Here is a 22,243-nt window from a genome sequence, read left to right on the forward strand (position 1 = left end):
CTCAGAAAACATTACATTCTCCTTCCACTAAACTTACGCTGATAACAGTCCCATGCAACATTAAGATATGAAAATAACTTTCTCATTTACATTAGTATGTCATGCATGTGTGATGACATCCCCTTTGGTTGTGATGAGGGTCTGAACCGAGCTAAAAGCATAAACCTCTACAGCCAGAATCATAGAATATCAGGGTTGGGAGGGACCTCAGGAAGTCATCTAGTCCAACCCCCTGCTCAAAGCAGGACCAATCCCCTTACAGTCCGCCAGTGATGCGTTCTCATGATTTCTCCATTGATTTTTTTTCCCCTTTCTCCCTGTATCTCTTGGTGCACCCAAAAAAATGCAGCAGCAAATCTCAAAGCTGGGTCAACTGACTCAGGCTTGTGGGGCTTGTGCTGCAGGGCTAAAAATAGAAGTGTAAACATTTGGGCTTGGGCTGTAACCCAGGCTCCGAGACCCTCCCCACTTGACGGGTTTCAGAGCCTGGGCTCCAGCCTGAGAGGGAACCTCTACGCTGCTATTTTCAGCCCCACAGTGTGAGCCCCACAAGCCAAGATCAGTTGACCTGGGCTCTGAAACTCACTGCTGCTGGTCTTTTTTTGGTGTGTGGCTGTATCCTCTTTCTGTGTCTCATTCATCTGGAGCTGGCTAGAAGTCTTGTCCTTCTCTCTAGTACTCTGAAGGTTGCCTAGCGTTTCCCCTTACATACTAGGACCTCAATCTTATAAAGACTCATCTGCGTGTAGTACAATTATCAGTCTACATCTCTTGAGCCTCATGGTCTGGAACCTTTGTTTCACTATGCAGTTCATCCATCTTTTCATCTTCTCCCTCATCAAGTATATATTCTTTGCTTTGCTTTGTTAAGTGGAATTTGCTGCGTGACTGATTATTTGTGCCTTGGTTTTCATTCTCTAGGATTGCATGAGTAAAAGACAGACAATTGCCAGTGAGTTCCTGCTCAGTCTAATGATGTCTTACTATTCTATTCAGGTTCTTACACCACGCTCCTCACTGACGTTGTAGACATATTTGTTTCTCCTTTCCCACTAAAATCTACAGAGCCAAATTCCAATTGAAGTTACACCAGTGTAAATCTGGAGTAACTCAACTGACTTTAGAGTCATATCAGTGTGAGTATCTGTCCCAAGGTATCATTCTGCAGGTTTTTTTAATACTTAAATCCACCAGCATTGCCTATATTGCTGTTACTGAGACCTAAAGATGACTCTAAATAAAGCAAAGGGCCTGACAGTTCACAGATTATATTTTCATGTCTCAACAGGCAGCACAGTTACTATCTGAATCAACCAACGTACAAGTGGAACAAGGAAGCCATTTCTTTAATGACTCATATCCCGCTAGGTGTCCTCATGTTCCCAAATGTCTAAATTATACCTAATCTGTTCAGAACAGAGTTACATGGTTTTTAAATAAATCTCAGCTATCCAGGGTTGACTAAATGTATAGAACTTATGCGTAGAAATTCAGTAGATTGCAAGGTTAAGTTCAGTAAGCAGCCAAATGTCTGAAAAACCAGGCTGCATATCTCACAAGATCAGGTTTGCTAGTGAGACAAATAAATATGTTGTATATGACAAAATCAACATTAAAATAACATTAAGGATGTTTCGATAAAGAATGGTAAGAGCAGAGCAAATTGAGAGATTTTATAGGGCCATCAGTACCCAAACACAACAGGAGAAATGTTAAAACGGTGTTAAAATTACATCAATGAACTGAATACATATGGCTACAGCCAGAGCCATCCCTAGGGTATGGCGAATTGGGACAACCGCTCCGGACCCCGTGCTTTGTGGGGCCCCGCGGGCCGGTGCACATGGGTGGCTCGTGAACTGCTGCCTGGAGGAGGCTAGCCCCAAGCCCCGCCCCTTCCACCCCATGGAGAGCGGGCCTGCAGGAAGAGCGCGAGGCGCCACCACAGCCTGCCCAGTCCCAGGAAGGCGGTCGGCGTGGCCCCAGCCCCTGGAGCCCAGCAGCACCACCAAAGCGGGGCCCTGGGGGAGGCGGAGTGTGGGCGGGGCCATGCCTAGCTGTTTGGGGAGGCACCGCCTCCCCCAGCCTCCCCTACCCACCGCCTAGCGCGGTCAGTCCCAGAAGTGACGGATTCATGACTTCCGCCCCAGGCTCTGCACTCCCCCTAGGGACGGCCCTGGCTACATCCTCAACTGGTGTAAATTGTTGTGGCTCTGTCAACATCAGTGGACCCCTGTCAGTTTAACCCAGCTGTGGATCGGATCCAATTGTCCTTGCATTTGGTGGGTTTGGTCCATCCTCTAACACTCTCTCACAACGCTGAATTTTTTTGTTTTTGAGAGTTGGGGAAGGCAATAGATATTAATCAAATTAGGTTCCCTTTGCTCTCCAATCCGTCTGTTAGTTCTTTATTGAATATTCAGCATAAATTCCTAGCACAGAACTCCCATGGAAACCAATAGGAGTTCCACATGCAGAGCAAGTGACGAATACAGACAATGCTGGGAAGCCTGTTGCCTGTTATTTGCAGTTGAGAGACTATTTTTAGTTCACAGACTATTATTCCCTGGAATAAACTCAAGTCAGGTAGAAGAAAAGGCACTTTGTATTTTCATCTACATGGGGAGCAATTCAGATCAATCAGAATTCTCTCTCCCTTTAATATGTTCATATTTTTAATACTTGTGTCTTGCAGATCACTATGACAAATCCAACAGAATTAAATCCCATAGATGGGTAATCCAGCTATTTAATAAAATAGCCGTATGATTTATGTTGTGCTGAAATAACAGATATTGAAATCATCTAAAAAAAAAAAAGCTAACAGCATGCCAGTTCCATATTTTTGTTGCTGCCTGTTGCATTACCATAATAAACATTGGAATCTATATAGCTGAATCCATAAGGTGCCTCTGTGCTATTGTTTTAGTAGAGGAGTTGGCTAGTCTCTAGTGGATTGCACATGAGATTAGAAATCTGGAACTTCTAAATTCCAACCCGAGTCCTGCCAAATTGTTTTAATCTCTTTGGGTCTCACTTTCTCCATTGGTAAAATGGGGAATAATTATACTTACTTCTCTGAGTAGTGGGTTGTGGGGGGTTAATTACTGAGGGCTTGCAAAAATCTTGGCCAAGATTTTTTTTTTGCAATATAAGCTACCACATACGTGCAGTGAAATTATTATTATTACATGCTGAGGGTTTCATCATTCGCCTAAATTGTTTTTCAGACTGATTATTGCTATGCCATCTTAATGCAATTTTCACAGACACATATTATTAGCCTGTATTCATCATTCCTATCCTTCTCCTGTGGGCTATCCTAACATGCTCAGGAAAAAGAGAAACACAATACATGTACACATCTGAGAAACTCATTGTTGCATCCGTGCAGCACCATCGTGCCTGGATTGTGGTGGCAGCTCATCAGACACAGTTTGTTTTGATGGGAAAGGTGGGAAATGGATGGATTGATGGGGCTTGAGGAGCATGGCAAAGACATAAGGAAATAGGGCATGAGAGATATGGAAACCCCAGCAGAGGACAAGAGATAAAATGGTTGAAGATCTCAGAGGAGGGATAATGGAATATGGAGTGGGGCAGAAGCAGAAACAGATCTGGGCAATAAAAATGGGGTTGGAATTAACAGAACAAGAGGGAGAGAGTGCTGAAGGGATGCTAGTGTGCAGTGAGTTACTAGTCATGATTTACTAGTCTATTTATATCTAGTCTTGGAAGAAATCAATTTTTATTTTTTTCTAATTTCAATGGATAATATTTTTTCTATTTTTATTTATTTAAATGTTCAAAGTTGCATAAAAGTTTTATCAATTCTAATTTTCACATTTGTGGGAAATTAATGGGGGGCAAACCATAACGGGGGGTCAAACAATAATTATTTAATAAGAGTAGATGTTGAGATTCAAGAAGTTAAAGCTTCACAACTATGAAAATCCAAATTGTCAAGATCACGTGACCAAATATACAAAGTAAGTATTCTTAAATCAAACTCTGAAAAATTCTCAAGCAGCATTTTTCTTATTTTGCCTCTCTGTAAATTTCAGTTACTATCAATGGAAATATTTTTTCACTGGTTTTTGTGTGTGTAGGGTGAAATCAACGTTTAGCGACATTTACCGGTAAACATCTAGTTCTTCCAAGCCTACTTATATTACAGCTCCCAACCCAAATCAGGGCTCCATTGTGCTGGACATGAATAACACACAGTGAAAGACAGTCTCTGTCCTGAAGGCTCTACAGTGTAAATGGACAAAGGAAGGCATGGGAAAGAGAAAGAAGCGACTTGCACAAGGCCAACAGCAAATCAGTAGCAGAGTCACAAATAAAACCCTGGTTTCAGAGTAGCAGCCATGTTAGTCTGTATTTGCAAAGAGAAAAGGAGTACTTGTGGCACCTTAGAGGCTAACAAATTTAATCTCTAAGGTGCCACAAGTACTCCTTTTCTCTTTACAAATAAAACCCAGGTCTCTTGAATTCTAGTGTTGTGCCCTATCCACTCAACATTTCTGTCCCAGCGCCTCGCTGCTGAACTGAGCAGTGGGGCGAGCTGGGAGAGAAATGCGTGAGGTGAGAGACAGAAAAAACAAGGGTGGAGAAAACTGGGAAGGGAGAGAATGGATGGAGTGGTTTAAAAGGGGTGGGAGGCGGGAGGGGAAATATGAAATCAGACCTGCTAGCTCAGCCTCTTATGCCTGTGCAGACCCCCATTCGAGTGTGACTGCATGATGAAGGCCTTTGTGTGTAGCAAAAATTGTCACTGGGGAAAAAAACAGGAAAGAGACAGGCAGCTATAGAAGAAAATGAAGTCAGTGAAGAAAGGAAAAGAACATAAAAACCCAGTGTCCCACAACAAGGGAGATGTGCTAGCCATATTAATTCCTGGCATAATGACATTGATTTCAATGCAGCTCCACAGGGAAGAATTTGGCTGCCATAAGTTTAAATTCTTAAAAATTATTTAACAGAAAGTCTGGTGCCAAGAGATATAAAAATCAAAGGCTTGGGCATGCCTTTGCATGCAGGAGGAAAGGGGCTTAGGAGATCTGGCTATGGGTGGGAAGTCAGTATGTTTTCATATGACTGAGGAAAAGGATTTTTGGGGTGTTTCAATGGTGTATCTGATTATGGTAATAATAACAACAACCTCTTATATACCACTGCGCATCCATACAGATCAAAGAGGTTTTCAAAGGAGGCAAATATCATTATCCCCATTTTACAGATGGCAAAATTGAGGCACAGAGCAGTTAAGTGACTTGACCAAGGCCACCCAGTTGGCCAGTGTCAGAGACAGGAATAATACCCAGTTCAGCTGAGTCCCAGACTATCCACTAGGCAATCCTGCCTCCCCTCCATGAGTGCATTCATGGCCCAAAGATGTTGGTGTTGAATTAATTGTTGGTGGTTCAGTGGACCAGGAAGTTCAAAATTTCTAGCTAGACTCCTATTTTATTTATCCACTGTGGTAAATAGGGTTGATTTCTTATAGACATCACATTAAATTAAACCATCTTAAGCACAAATTATATTGGTTTAAGAGCATCTATATTAGGCATTTACTTGGTGGAACTAGCTCGAGCTTCGGTTGATTCAGTTACACCGGTGCAATATTTCTCATGGAAAAAACAGTCCTTAAGGTTCCGGTTTTGATCTATCAAGCCCTGAATGCTGAGGACCCACAAACCTGAGAGACTGTGTCACTCCCTGCAGCTGCAGTAGAGATATGCCCTTGGTTTAATCGCGAGGGAGATGCCAGTACGACCTTTCACATGTGGGCCCTGAACATTGGCATTGGCTCACCCCTTTGGTCTGAAATAAGCTCGCTCTGCTGATGACCTTTCAGGCAATGCTCATCTCAAGACCTTTGAGAGGTGCTGAGTGAGGAAAGTCTGGAATTTGATGGGAGGAGGGGGTTTGGTTGGCCAAGTCCAGGGCATAGTTGGATGCAAATACTTTACACATTGGTCATGGGTGCCTAGAGTCTGGGATAGGCCCTTTTCAAATCTTTCACCTACAAATGGAAATCAGAAGCATAAGCCAATCTACAAATCACTGAGAAGTCAGAAGAAATTTTCCCTGGGAGCAGGTTATCCTGTAATAACCTTCTGCAGAGCTTTTTGTACCTTCTTCTGAAGCAGCTGGTGCTGGCTGCTATCAGAGACAGGACACTTGACCAGATGGACTTGGGGTCTGATCCAGTCTGGCCATTCCTATGTTCCTTAATACTTTATGAAATGTACTTGCATTTTGCATCCTAGTCTCTAGAAAGACATGCAAATAAGTAGAATCTTCTTCGAGACGTTGCGCATTACATGCTTTCTGATATTCTGGGGCAACTTTCCTTTCAATTCCCTGTTTAAAGCACTTGTACGCACAACAATGGTTTTAATGTGCTTTATCAAGGTCTCACTTTCGCAGCTGCAAAGGCACAGTTAATTACTAGTCACTGAGTATTTGCTGTGGTGATTTTTTAAGTACGCTGCCATCCTCTAAGGTGTTCATTTGTCTGACTCTTGAAATGACCACCTAAAAGAAGGGTGCCGGTAAATGTGCTCCAATTACCTTGCTGATTTTAGTACCAGATTATTTAACACCTTTTCTCTTTCAAATTGCAGTTCATTAGACCTCAGACAGAAAAACAGACAATGAAAGCGTGGCTTTTGACTCAGAAGTCACAGCTCCCCCCGCAGGAAAATGGACTGTTTCCTTTGTGCTATAAGTGGATGAAAGACAGAGGGAAAGTATTTATCTGGTGACATAGGGCTCATGTTGATGCAGGAATGAAATTATTGGGTTGCTATTTTTTTAATATTGTGACTATTTCCCTCATAATAAACTATTTAGTGCAGGGACTGTCTCTTCTATTATATGCATGTAGAGTGTTTAGCAGAATAGGGATCCCTGACTCGGGCCTTTAGGTGCTCCCTCAGTACAGTTAATAAACAATGCACACAGGTACTTCATATTTGAATAACATGCCCTACCAGGGGCCAATAGTGTAGCCTTTATAATACTGATAGGCTGGTGTTTCCAGTGGTATCTTAAACCACAGTAACCTGTGCCAAAGGTTCAAGCTACCTGAGAGCTACAGTATCAGAATTAGCAGGGTGAGAACCACTATTAGAAATATCCTCAGGTCTGGAGACTGTAGGGGCACACAAGGAATGATAGCAGTGCCCACCACAACATTCCCAAGTTCTCAATCTTCCCTGTATTAAAAGCCTTACTACACAGATAATCAGTGCCACAGTCATAGATATATCAATGAAGATGGAGGAATACCATAAAAGACCCAGCATCAATGTTTTCATACTCACGTCCCCAAGGGTACCATAGAGATGGTTGGATCTCTCTACAGATGGTCATCTTTGGAGGGTCGCCTGTTGGATTCTTCATCCCTCTTCATGCTGGGGAATCCCTTTTATTCTGCGTTACACTCACGCCCATAACCTTACACATAGGCATGGGGGTTCCAACCCCTTTTCCCTTATCTGGATTTCCACACCCCATGCAATTTGGGGTGCTCTGCTTTTCTTAGGCTACCCTCTTAGTTCCCCTTATTTTTATGAGCATTTAGATCAGCATGTCCCCTTGGTAACATGCGGTTATGGCAGAATTCTTATGATGTTTCAATCAAGTGTCTTGCAGTATTGACATATTTCACAGTAATCTTGTAACTTTATTGGTACAGGATTACTCATGGATCAGCTCCTCATGCCAATCCTTCTTAGGTTAGCTTAGCCCAATGTGGCTAAGCTAAGATCTGGCAGGACTTGCATTACAGCCTTACTTTGCTTATATACCTGATACACACACATCACTCAATATTATACCTCTATGATATTATTCTACTTGTTCCTATACCTATCACTTAAATCTATTAATCACACATTGATTACATATGAGTAAACCACAACAATAGATAACCCAAGTAAATGCTTATATAAGGTGGTCAGCTACAACAGACAGATTGATCCTGAAATCTCAAGCACTTGAGCTCACGTGCCAAGTTCACTAGCTGGGAGCAGTAGTAGGTAGTTATCTTCTGAGGAACTCTGTAGAGACATGCAGCAGATCTTTAAGCCACCTCTCAGGAGAACATGGCTGCTATTCCTTGGCACACAGCAGCATTAAGCAATTTAGGGGAGGAAGGGAAGAATACAAGGCCACACTCATTTGGTATATGGAGGCTGTTGTTAAAGAAAAACAATTAACAAGCCCCTAGGAAAGTTCACATATAAAATACCACCAACCCCCCGCCCTGCTCCATTGTATTCTATGCAGCTGTGTTGATTTACACCATGTGCATATCTGTCCCCCTATATAAAAAAATACCATGGTATCTTTAGGCCCCCAGTCTTGTGAGGTGTTAAGAGCCCACAACTTGCATGTTGAGCTGTGCAAACAAGTGAGTTTTCAGTTCACTGGCAGTTCCAAAAATTGGAAGAGGGAATGGTTTTGGATTGACCCAAAACAATTTTTTTTTCCAAACAAACTTTCAGAAAACCGAAAAGTTGAAAAAAATATGCTTTAGGCTGAAGAAGAGGTTTGGTTTCATTTCAAGCTTTAAAAAAAAAATTAATTTTTAAAACTTTATTTTAAAGTCAATTTTGAAAATGGAAAATCATTTCAAACTGAAAAATCGAAACATTTCATTTAGAAAGTGTTGAAACAAAGCATTTTGGTTTCTTCCCAGAATTATTTTTAGTTGTTTTTTTTTTAAACTGAAAAAATTCTGCAAAATCAACACAAATTCACAAAATGTTTTGGTTGATCTGACTCTGCATTTTTCAGCTGAAAAATTTTGCCCACCTGTACTTGCACAGACCACAAGTGGCAGCACACGGATTTTACATTTTATCCACAGCCAACATCTTTAATACTATGCTGGACGATTGTCCCAGTGCTGACTCAGGATCATTTGCAGCAGCTCCTCTGTTTTCCTTGCAGGTCTCCCCACTGAACACTCACCAAGCTCACCCTATTTTAGCTTTAGAAATACAACAAGGTGATAAATCACAGCTGTAGTGGTACTGTACACTGTGTTATACTTAAACAGGAATGGTGCCATATACTGGGATGACAGCTTTCCACACAGTTTTCAATGGACCGGAATGTTCATTTCCTTATTGTATGCCAGAGATACTGGGCAAGAACCAATCCTGAGCTCTGGGGCAGGAAGTGGGTAGTGGGTGTCAGTTACTCAGGGCTTGTCTATATGGGGAGTTAGTTCATGGCAGTCTGGGGTGTAAATCTGCAGCGCACCAGCTCGACGCACACTAGCTGGCCGTGTGGACCCTTCTAGCACGCTCTAAAAGTTCTGTAGAAGAACAGCAGTAGATCAAAGCACTCTGCCGAACTTTTAGTGTGTGATAGCAGGGTCCACATGGCCAGTTAGTGTGCAGCGAGCTCATGTGCTGCAGTTTTACGCCTTAGCTTCCATGAACTAACTCTCCATATAAATAAGCCCTTAGTTGCAGCTCCATGATTCTCAAAACCAGCCCAGGCCCCAGGCAATTTTGAGACGCTGGCCGCTCTAAATTCTGCCTCAGGCGTAGGCTCCTCAATGGACCCTTTGCTAGTGTAAAATAGGCATAGCAGAGTGGAGGTCTGGCATGCACCCTATTCACCCATAGCATGCCCCCTCCCTGCTTTGCCAAGAGGACAGGAGTCAGAGGCTCAGATTCGGAGCTGGCGTACTTCTGCCCAGCGGAGAGATTTTCTACATCGGCCAAATTACTGCCCCCTTGTGCCACTGCCATAACATGGCTATGGAATCTGGCCCTCTAGTCCTATAGCAATCGAGAGATTATGCATAAATGGCAGGTGGGCCAAGTTTGCTTCAGCTAGTCACTGAAAAGGTAACAATATTCATGAAAGCAACTTGATAATAACACTTTGCACTTAAGTAGCACTCTTCTTCTTTTCCAAAGTGCTCTACAAACATAAGCGGAATGCATTTTAAAAATAATAATAACTGGAACTTCCTAATAGCATGACAATGGGAAAACCCAGTCATTTTGATACTCCTGTGCTGTGTGATATGCCACCGAGTGGCAACACAAAGTGTAAGATCTCAGTTCATCTTGTTTTAGGAGTGTGGGAAGAGCACGACAGTGAGCTTAGTGAAAATGTAAATGACTTTACCTATCACTCTGCCCCATTCTTAATGGTACATAAGTATTAGGGATTATGATTTCCTGAAAGAATGGTTTCAGAGTAACCGTGTTAGTCTGTATTCGCCAAAAGAAAAGGAGTACTTGTGGCACCTTAGAGACTAACCAATTTATTTGAGCATAAGCTTTCGTGAGCTACAGCTCACTTCATCGGATGCAAAGAATGGTTCAGTTCCCAACACATATTTGTGAGAGAACTGCAGGTATGCCTATTAGCTAGAGCAGGAGAACTGACTGGATACAATGGGAGAAATCCTGGCCCCACTGAACTCAAAGGCAAAATCTCCATCGACTTCAATGTGGGGAGTGGGAGGTGAGACAACATTTTGCCAAAAGACTCTTGGGTTCCATTCCCAGATCAGCCATGGACTAGCTGTGTGACCACAGACAAATCCCTTAACTTCTCGGTGCCTTATTTTTCCGTCACCGGTGAGTTAGGATAGTAATAATTACCTACCTCGCTGAGTGGCGTGAGGATTAATTCATTACTTAACTCCCAAGGGTTCTCTCAACAACAATAGCTCTCGCCTTCCAGTAATGAACCTCACACCCGTAAAACACCCGTCTCAATAGCCTGTTCTCAACAGCCAGGCCTAGTGCCTCTCTGGGTTCTCCTCCTGTTCCAATCTCACTATTTTAAATACTGGGCTTAATTCAAAATCAGTGTGGGAATATCAAGCAAGTAATTTGTGTGTGTGTGTATCTATAATTTATATAATATTTTTTGTTTTGTCACCATTGTTCCTGCCAGTCAGATAAACCGGCTATGTTTTAATGAAAAACATGAATGACAGAAAATTGCACATTCCCCTTACATTCATAAGTGCCCTTTAACTTTAATTATGCTGCATGCCATTTATTGTAATGGGCATGTTATAACTGACAGCTTACAGTAGACACCGCAGATTTCTCCTGTCAGGCATAAATAACTCAGTGCCAGTTTCCCTGTAACAGACAATAACATGAGACCAGATTCTACATGCCTCACTCACATGGGACCAGATCCTCAGATAGTGTAAATCAGAATAGATTTACATCAACTGAGGATCTAGTCTGCTGAGCAATCCCTTATCCCAGGAGTAGTCCCACTGTTTGCAATAGGATTACTCACCTTCTGTGTTCCTTAACATCAGTAGGGGTGGCAGAGTCTGACCCTTTGTTTTTATGAGACATTTTTGGTGGGGGTCACTAGGGATGCTCAGCAGGATCAGAGAGAAAACCAGGTCACGAATGAGATGGAGGAGCTAGGGAGATTTCACTTCCTTGCCAAATAATTTCCCACAAGCTGTGTCAGCTATCTTTTGTTAAACAAATACTTGAAAAGATCAACATTTTCTATTTGTATGGTGGGGCGGTACCAATGACCTGTGGTTTTGCTGTCTTGGGAGTCTCAGCAGTCAGCTTCAAATACAAACTCCCACACCCTGACCAGTCATGAGTTTCCTGATTCACAATACTGGGGTCACAGTCTATCCTTTGCAGTGAAGTCCTCCTTGATGCTGATGTGTGTGGACGTAGGGCGGTGTAGACCCTGATTCCTTTGTACCGTGTATATCTTCGCCTTCTGGTCGGAGACTCAGAACTAGCACTAAACCTGTTAGGCATTTTTTGACAGTTCTGGTGACATGTTGCAGGGTGTACTAATTATCAATATGCAAAGGTTTCAGATGTGATCAGAGTCCTGATTGTCCTCTTTCTTACAGTAGGTGGAAATCAGGAATGACTCCATCTAAGCTAATGAAGTTACACTGATAAGAAGCCAATGTGAGTGAAATCAGAATCAGGGCTGACAGCTTTACCCATTACAATGACTTCATAGGACCTCCTGTGCTCAACCTTTCTCCCATTTTATCCTGCTCTACAGGTGAGGATGGGGATTTTTAAAAATCATTTTTGTATGTAATAATGTCATTGTGTTTTATGTCTATTGGCCTTGATCCTGAAAACTCTTTACCCATTGTCTTCGGTGGCGCTACTCACCTGATTATAGCTGGCGCTGATGAATGCTTGCAGAATCAGCCCATCCTTTGTAATTAACAGCATCTAGCAGACTGGCAAGATGGTCCAGCAGATAGGACACCAACCTGGGATGCAGGAGACCTGAGTTCAAAGCCTCTTTCTGCTAAAGGCCTCCTGTGGGACCTTGGATTATTTACTCGCTCGCCCAGATCCTCAAACATATTTAGGTGCCTAACTTCCGTTGAAATGGATTTCAGTGGAAGTTAGGAACCGAAATATTGATTGATTTAAATGGGAGTTAGGTGCCTAAATACCTCTGAGAATCTTGGTCTCAGTTCACCATCTGTAAAATAGGAGAAATACCACTGCCCTACCTCACAGGGCTATTGTGAGGGTAAATATGTTAAAGACTATGAGGCGCTCAGATAGCAGGGGACATATGAATACCTAAGATAGATGGTCCCTGAATATCACAGAAGGAGTGAAGGAAGCACTTTATAATTTATTTATTTATTTATTTATTACCCTGACCGGGATTAAAATAGCAGCTCTGTTTTTGCCTTTCACAGGATTCCTCAGAAATATACACTTGCCAGTCATGGAGCTGAGAAAGGATTAAAGGCTAGATCCTCTGTGTAAATTGAAGCCAATGGCATAACGCTAATTTACAGTGACTGAGCATCTGGTCTTGTGTGCTGCATGTGTGTTGGTGTTCATGGGAACATGCAAAACTGGCCTTCACTGCTGCTGAAATAGTTCAAATGTATTGCTTTAAAAGGTTGAAATTTTAGGAACTGTTGGGGTTCACTGCACAGAAATGAAGCAAAGCACAACATCAAACATTTGGAAAATTTACAAATACACCAAAGAGAATATGGTGATTTACTTGGCTTTAATCAGGTTAATATAATTTCATGAGTTTTACACCAAAAGGTTTCCCATCAGTGTACCAGTTACCTGTGAATAAAGCTTGCTTCTGGCAAGTGATAATTAATTCTTAAATCTTAGAAGCCTTTGAGCTTCCAAGCCCCTGAGCACATCTGTATGAAGATTAGATATTGTTTCTTTTCTCCAGTTTTCTTTGAAGTCTTTTCTTCAAAGATACCTGTTCGCTGTTTAGACTGCATAAAGCCTCAATTGACAGAGCTTTCCTGTACATTGCACAGGCTTTGCATCTGACTCTCCTCTTTCCTACACCAGCAAAAATCAGGAGTAACTCCATCGAAGTCAATGGAGACACATCAGCCTAAAACTGGGGTAAGGGAGAGGGAGAATCAGGCCCTGTGCCGGGAACACAAAAGAAATCAAGTGAATTACTCACCCCATGGTGAAAACTTAACAAGTAATAATGTATTAATTGATATCGATGGTGCATGTTGTAAGCATGTTGATTTTTTTTTAGAAGCTCCTCTTTGGGGTTGGGCAGTGACAGGTTGTATAGAACAAAGGCTGATGCCTCTCATTCATTGTAACAAGCTCTCAGGGCAGTGCTTGCTTGTCGTGGGAAGAAATTAGTGGTGGGTAGAGCAAATCCAATACATATATATATTGGACCAGAAGCCTTGACTCATATATAAATATGTTTCAGAATGAACCAAACACAAAATCCTCAGCAAATTGAGAAGTCAAAATAAATTTTGGATCAAACAAAATATTCTGATCATTTTAATGTTAATTTTAATTAAAGGAAATTTCTAAATGAAAAGTCATTCTGAAACAAAAAATCAAAACATTGTTTTGAAAATAACAACATGTTTACCTTTTTTCTGATTTTAAGGGTTTTTTTTTAATGAAACAATTCCGCAAAACCTGCACAAATTCACAAAATGTCTCAGTGTCACCAAATCTGTGGGGTTTTTTTTGTCCAAAAAAGTTGCAGTTGAAAAATGTTCCCCAGCTCTTGTATGATACAGTGCAGTCCTGTGCCGATAGTGACGGCAGATGCTAGAGTCAGATTCTAATTTCATTTACACCAGTGTCAATTGGGACTAACTCCACTAAAGTAATGGAGCTACTCCCAATTTACCCTAGGTAAATAAATAAGAGCAGCATTTGGCCCCTAGAGTACACAGCAGCGCTTGTCTGATCAACCTTTCATTTTCAACCTTTCATTTTAACACAAAAAAAAAATAACAATCGTGCAGGCAAGAAGGGTGGGATTCACCAGTGGGGCTTAGGTGCTGCCACCAAGTGGAACTGACAGCCCTAAATTAGGTGCTCAGACTCCCTTATACAATGCATGGAGAGATTCAAGTGCCTAAAAAAGGGCTTCGCAGATACCAGCATGCTGAGCAGGGAGCCACCTAACCTAGCCAATAGAAAATGCCAAGCAGGGGGGTGTGGCCTAAGCCCTACCTCCCCCTTAGGGATTTAGGGTCTAACTTCCAGACCTGTTGGACAAACTGGCCTTTCCCTGTCCAGCAGTTCTTCCAGTTCTTAAGACTTTATGCTTTTTCTGAAAAACAGCATCATTGTTGTAGCTCTACACCACATGTCCTGGTGGAGACAATGCTTATCCAATGGAGTCTCTTTCTCCAAGAATCCAGTTAATGGATCTGAAATTTGGTAAAAAGAAAAGGAGTACTTGTGGCACCTTAGAGACTAACAAATTTATTTGAGCATAAGCTTTCGTGAGCTACAGCTCACTTCATCGAATGCATCCGATGAAGTGAGCTGTAGCTCACGAAAGCTCATGCTCAAATAAATTGGTTAGTCTCTAAGGTGCCACAAGTACTCCTTTCCTTGTTGCGAATACAGACTAACACAGCTGCTACTGTGAAACCTGAAATTTGGTGTGACCTTTCACCAGTGTTCAAATTCTAGACATCTTTTCCCTCTCTTGCATGTCATGCATGTACAATACCTCCCCCTGCTGGCCCAATGTGGAAGTCAACTCAGATTTCTCTCAAGCTGATGCAAGTCCTCTGACAAGGAGCCATACGAAGGTTTCTACCTAAATATCGTTACCCAAGAAAAAGCAGGCCAAAGAATACAAAATGTTAGTTGAGGGCTCATCGCACTTGATAGAATGGAGAAAGACCCCTGCTGGCTGGAAACTCAAAATTAACAACAACAACAACAAGAAAATTAGCAAGGTTTGCCAGCTGGGGATAGGCGGCTGGCTGGTGATCAGAAGGGCCTTTCAGTCAATTAATCCATCTCAGAGCTGGATTAATGCATTTAAACATGTTTCCCTTAGTTGCTTCAGAGAGACCCATTGAATGAGCTGTAAAGATGAATGAAAGTGAAGAAATTTCATTTAGAGGAAGGAAAATGTCTCTGGAACAGTGAGTGGTTGATTTTTACATACCATATGTGCATCAATAACTGAGAACAACAGAGTGAATTAAGGGCAGAGACCGGCAGCTTTGAGTCAAAAACTCTTGAGTCTGAAGATCTATTTCATTTTAAATGACTATCTATCTGTGTTTCTAACGTGCCCGTTACCAAAGAATCTTTAGGCAGTTGCAATCAAGTTAGGACAAGCAGACTTCTGCCTGCGGACTTTACTGTCTGCTCCTTTCATTCATTGCTCCACTGCACTAAGTGAGGTAATCTTGCTTATCACGGGGGAAGCTATTACTGGGCTATTTTGTCATCATTCTGAATGGCAGAAGACTGGCTCAAAAAGGTAGCTTCACAGCTAAGTGTAGGAGGTATCTGAGACTTGGTCTCAGCCTGGTCTATCACTGATCAGGTGATTGACTGAAAGTCAATGGGACTTGTGCTTTATCAAGTGTCTTCGTTCATAGTCAAGGTCCCTCCACAGAGAATGTTCAACCCCTGGCCCCTGAGAGTTTGGGACTGGCCTCCGTTAGTTGTAGTATCTCAGCTGATTTAAGCTGTCACATAAAGTTGTGGAAGAAAAGGTAGTCTCTGAGATAAGCAGGGCTTTCTTGATGAGACCCAGTACCTTGACGTTCATGCAGCACCTGACTTGAAGGCAGGGACTGTTGCAGAGCATGATTTCCCTTTCAGTATATAAAGCATTTATACACGCTGATCTTCCACTAGGCCAGGTGAGATCAGTCTCTTTGGAGATCTATGAATGTGATTTATTCTTGTATATTCCCTTTTAATAAGAGACACATAAGACTGGCCATACTGGGTCAGACCAAAGGTCCATACAACCCAGTATCCTGTCTGCCAACAGTGGCCAATGCCAGGTGCCCCAGAGGGAGTGAACCTAACAGGTAATGATCAAGTGATCTCTCTCCTGCCATCCATCTCCACCCTCTGACAAACAGAGGCTAGGGACACCATTCCTTACCCATCCTGGCTAATAGCCATTAATGGACTTAACCTCCATGAATTTATCCAGTTCTCTTTTAAACCCTGTTATAGTCCTAGCCTTCACAACCTCCTCAGGCAAGGAGTTCCACAGGTTGACTGTGCGCTGTGTGAAGAAGAACTTCCTTTTATTTGTTTTAAACCTGCTGCCCATTAATTTCATTTGGTGGTTCTTAAGTTATGGGAACAAGTAAATAACTTTTCCTTATTCACTTTCTCCACACCAGTCATGATTTTACAGACCTCTATCCTATCCCTCCTTAGTCTCCTCTTTTCCAAGCTGAAAAGTCCTAACCTCTTTAATCTCTCCTCATATGGGACCCGTTCCAAACCCCTAATCATTTTAGTTGCCCTTCTCTGAACCTTTTCTAATGCCGGTATGTCTTTTTTGAGATGAGGAGACCACATCTGTATGCAGTATTCAAGATGTGGGCGTACCATGGATTTATGTAAGGGTAATAAGATATTCTCCGTCTTATTCTCTATCCCTTTTTTAATGATTCCTAACATCCTGTTTGCTTTTTTGACTGCCGCTGCACACTGAGTGGACATCTTCATAACAAACTATATTTGGGGCCAGCTTGTGACTTGGACTATGCACCTGCACAGGGGTATAAAATGGACTTTCCATTTTGCTGCTAGTTAAGAGGCAGAGGGGAATCAGGCAGGGAACTGTGGTGGGGATGCTCCTGGGCGGGAGCAGATACCTACCGTGCTTTCTGTCCACCAAGATTGGACAGGAAGAGGCACAAAAGTGGTTTAAAGCCATTGGTGAGCTGGAGCCAGTTCGTACCGGTTCGCGTGATCCGGTTGTTAAATTTTGAAGCAGTTTTAGAACCGGTTGTTAAAAATTGTTACAGCTCCCTGAGCTCCCGGCCAGGGAGGCTCCCCCGGCCCTCCCCCGCCTTCCCCCTCTCTGGCAGAGCCTCAGTGTGCTGCATCGCCAGGGCCAGCGCTGTGGACCGCTCCTGGGCAGCTCTGTAGCACCTGCCACTTTGAGCAGCATGGTAAGGGGGTGGGGTTGCGAGCTCCAGCGGGCCACGCGGCATCCATACATGCTGCCCTGAGCAGCATGGTAAGCGGGCTGGGCCGGGGCTGGATAAGGGGCAGGGACCGGTTGGAGGGGGCGGAGATTCTGGGGGGGCGGTCAGGGGACGGGGAACGGGGTTGGGTAGGTGTGGGAGTTCCGGGGGTCTGTTGAAGTGGTGGTGGATGGGGTTGGGGCAGCCCGGGGACAGGGAGCGGGGCAAGTTGGGTAGGGGTTGGGGTCCTGGAAGGCAGTTAAGGTGGGGGTCTCAGGAGGGGGTGGTCAGGGGACAAGGATCGGGGGGTGGGGGGGTTGATGGGTTGCAGGTTCTAAGGGGGCAGGAAGTGGGTGGGGGTCAGATAGGGGGCAGGGACAGGCTGTTTTGGGAGGTACAGCATTCCCTACCCAGCCCCCAATACAATTTTGCAACCCCGATGTGGCCCTTGCGCCAAAAAGTTTGCCCACCCCAGTCTAGTTTATTATTTTATCAACAGAGGTCGCACTTGCCTCATTTGTTATGTTGATATGCATTTAATAAAGCAATACTTTGTTTCTATTGTAATAAACATGTAAAAATGTATTTTTTATTGTTAAGTATGACTCCCAATGACTTAATGCATTGCCACTTCTTATGGAGAAAGGTACAAAAAATACATACTGTGGTACATCCCTTAAATCAGAACTTTTTATAGGGAACCAGTTGTTAAGATTTTGGCAGCTCATCACTGTTTAAAGCCACTTTTGACCTGCCCCATCCCCAGGCTTTTATCAAGCTCTCCACATCTGGACTGGAGTCCTGGAGCCAATGAAAGGGGTTGTTTTCAGAGAGATTGTTCTGTTATCTACCAGCATGTAGGAAATGAACTATGGAAACCATAGGGAAGTATTAAAATTAATTCACAAACCTCCTTCCAATGAAATAAAGGCCTGATTAAAAGCCCACTGAGGTCAACAGCAAAGACTCGCATTGACTTCAACAAGTTTTGGATTAGGCCCATAGATTTTTAGAACGCTGAGAAGTCGGTAAGTGCTTTTGCACTGCATTCTGAAGGAAAAAGCTGTTCCATTTGGTTTACTCAGGAGAGACTTTGCCATCTGTTGTCATAGGAGACCGAGTAACGAGATTTTTGTAAAAGAGAGGGGGGAAAAGATCACTATTTCAATTTTTTCAGTTTATTTATTTTATTCATCTTAAAATGTTCCAGCACAGAGAGAATGTTTTGAGGAAGGAATATCATCAAAGCAACAGGCCCAATTGCTTCTAAGTGTCATGCCTTTTCAGTGTAAAGTAACCAAACAATTCTCTATCATCACATCCCTAAGTGTTTCTGAGTAATGACTTTTTTTAAAATTCATGGTAGCATTTACTACCTACACACAGACAGACAGCAGAATAATGATCAGCAAATGGTTGTAATTTGATCTTGTTTTATTCTGCAGCTTGTCTGCCTTCATCCATCTTCGGTTGTGAAGAAGTAACAGGTCCCCTCGGTCTTCAATGCAAATGTATGAGCCTATTATGAATGCATTGCAATGCTTTCATTTTCTATCCAAAGTAATGCCAATTATAAAAATAAACCCACTGATGGCTGTCACGCTGTGTAGAGTGGCTCACGACTGTGAGTGCCAACCTCAGGATAGATTGTCAAGAAGCAGGGCAGAGACCCCAAACTGTTTGTAAGTTCTATCGTTAGATTTCACCAACTCAGTAAGAAGTATGACCTCCTAAAGCACTATAGCAGTCTTACCCTAGAGTCACAGAAAGTCCTGTTGGGCATTCCAGTCTCTCTTGCCACTCAGGCAAGCTGGACTCAGTGATAGATGGTTGCTATACACCAAAGATCACAAAATATCCAGGTTGGTCCCAGTCCCAAGAGACCAGTCACTTACCCCATGTCAATTTGTTCCCCAGATCTCACACCAGAGACAATGCTTGTAGCCAGTCCTGTAGTAAACTCTAGCTAAACTATCTAAAGCAAACAAACATATATACATAAATGAGTTATAGTCTATTGTTTCAAAGGTGACAGAGTTGTGGTAATGTCAGCTCTGAATGTCTTTTAGGGCTAACTCAAGTTGGCCCTGGGGATCTCTGCTTCTGTTTCCTAGCTCCGGCCCTCTAAACGTCGAAACAGCAAAAGAGATGAAAAAAATTTTGGTCAGTTATTTTTATTTCCTTCTTCCAGAATTCAAACTGATAGGATGAGCCCTTTTCTACGTAGCCCCATCATGGATCTGAGGGGCCAATTAACAAAGTCTTTGCATTGTGATGTCCCACTGACAGGCCTTCTTGATGGGCAGGAGACAATCCCTCCTAACTGGGTTTACAGTTTCAGAGTAAACATTTCTAGAGTTATAAAGCAAAATCTTAAACATTATCTGATAGCATGTGATAAAGAAATTGGAAGTGAGATTAAGGCATGCAGCAATTTACAAGCATTTCATAAAAGTCTGAACACATTGTTATAAGTCCAATCCCCCTCTTAACCATACTAACACACAGGTGAAATATACTGGTTTCCAGCAATGAATCTGTCAGTCCTTGGCTGAGGCCTAAAGCTTTGGCAAGAGCTGGCACCAGGTCTGCCAGTGCCACAATGGCTAGTTCCAAAAGCATTTCAGTTCATTTGTATATTTAGCCTTTTGCAAATGGCCTTCTCATGCCAACACAGCTACAGTCGAGATCTGAACTTTATAAGTACACATATTTAAGGAGCATCGTTCCCCTTTGCAAAATGATAGATGCAAAAGGTGGCGGCAGGGAGAGCATCTCATGAAACATTGAAATAACGTGTTTCAATTCTGCAGCTCTTTTATTTCAGAAACTCAAAGAGAATATTGAGAACAATAGGAAAGCCATCAAACAGGATCATGTGAACAGGGTAGTAAAACATCCCCTCCTCACTGTTAGCTACCTCATGCAGAAAATATGCAATCAGCCCTAAAAATCCCCAATTCATCTCACAGTAAGGGTGTATTACTGGTGGACACTCATTTGCTCTAGGTATTTGAATTCCTCAGGGTTTAGTGAAACTGTCGAAACCTTACAAGTGTGAATTCTGTTGTGTAAGTAAAATTAATGACTGCTTTGTTGCTTCCCATATTTTAAGGCTTTAAATGAGTCTTATTGCTAGGGGTTTTATCAAAATGTAAATGTAAATCTGTCTGCATTTAAATTCTCAGAACTGATTGACCTCAAGACAGTGTTTCAGACTCGCATTTATCTTGGTGTTGTAAAGCAAGCAAACTACTTTATCCAGGCATGAATCCCACATCGCAATCTGCTTTAACTAACTAGGGAATAAGGCTCAAATGGAAAGATCCAGTCAAGCAAGTAAACATTGGAAAACAAACAAGGGCATTTGCATGCAAATGTATTATATTTATTCATACTTTGACCTCTTTTTCTATGGGAGGGCACAGTATTCTGGGCATTGCTGTAATGCAACTATTAAATAAATGTGAATTATATGAATAATTAAAATTAACGCTTGCCAGAGCCGTGTTACCAAAAAGAAGCTTGCAAGTTAGATATAGAGACAGAGTGAGGGAGTTCAATCTATTTAGTTTAACCAAGAATGTTAAGGAGTGACTTGGTCACAGTTTATAAGCATCTACATGGGGAACAATCATTTAATGTTGGGCTCTTCCGTCTAGAAGACTTAATGTAAAACAAGATCTAATGGCTGGAAGCTGAAGCCAGAAAAATCCAGACTAGAAATAAGACTAATTAATTAACCACTGGAACAATTTACCAATGGGTTGTGGTGGAGTCTCCATCACTAGCAATTTTTGAAACAAGATTGGATATTTTTTCTAAAAGATATGCTCTAGCTCAAACAGGAATTAATTCAGGGGCATTCTCACGCCTGTGTTATGCGGGAGGTCAGACTAGATGATCACAATGGTCCCTTCTGGCCTTGGAATTGATGAAGTTAGGCCCTCATTCAGGAAACCATTCCTAGTCAGGAAAACACTTAAGCACTGGTTTAAATTTATGCTTACAGGCCCTCCTGAATAAGGGTCTTTAACTGCAAACTTTTTGCAGCAGGAACTCTGCCTTCCTCTGTGTTTGGAAGGACACCAGCGTAGTTCGAGCAAAACCTCAAGCTATGGCCCTTTGGTGCCATGCAGTGAAGAGGAGTCAGAACTCCTCAACAACACTCTGTGGCCTGAATAATGGCAAACCAAGAATTATGGCCTGGAGCTCATAACCAATACGACGGACGTGCCCCCAACAATTCCCATCTGAGCAACTCAGCAGAAGTGGGGTGGGTCTCCATGGGAGCGCTAGGGAGTAGGAGGAATCATGGCTCCGTCCCCTATGTCTAACAGCAAAAATACAGGATGAAGTCCTGTCCCCTGCCACTATAACCTTCGGGTGGGCTAGAGTTTACTTCGTCACCCCTCTGCTAGAGCTTAAACACATCTATAGAAAAAGCACAGGGAGACACAGAATTCGGTGACTGAGGATTTTCAGCAAGGACTGCACAGGGTCAACCTCCCCACAATCAAGTCATCAACAACACCAAAAAAGGGATGAACTTAATTCTTAAGTACCAACTTTATAAAATCATATAATGATAAAGAAACATAGAATCATAGAACCATAGAATATCAGGGTTGGAAGGGACCCCAGAAGGTCATCTAGTCCAACCCCCTGCTCGAAGCAGGACCAATTCCCAGTTAAATCATCCCAGCCAGGGCTTTGTCAAGCCTGACCTTAAAAACCTCTAAGGAAGGAGATTCTACCACCTCCCTAGGTAACACA

General features: G+C 42.6%; 1 protein-coding gene across 3 annotated transcripts in view; it reads left to right on the forward strand.

Moving 5' to 3' along the window:
• GRM3 (glutamate metabotropic receptor 3) overlaps positions 1-22,243 on the forward strand; it is a 156,695-nt gene that overhangs the window by 33,660 nt on the left and 100,792 nt on the right. For 2 of the 3 annotated variants that reach the window (XM_084643510.1, XM_084643509.1), the window contains exon 2: positions 11,900-12,060. The exons of the other annotated variant lie outside the window; for it this stretch is intronic. The gene's annotated coding sequence lies outside the window, so the exon portion shown is untranslated. The remainder of the gene's footprint in view (positions 1-11,899; positions 12,061-22,243) is intronic. 3 annotated transcript variants of the gene reach the window in all.

This window comes from Lepidochelys olivacea (genome assembly GCF_965140295.1).
Source record: "Lepidochelys olivacea isolate rLepOli2 genome assembly, chromosome: 1".
Classification (NCBI taxonomy): Eukaryota; Metazoa; Chordata; order Testudines; family Cheloniidae; genus Lepidochelys; species Lepidochelys olivacea.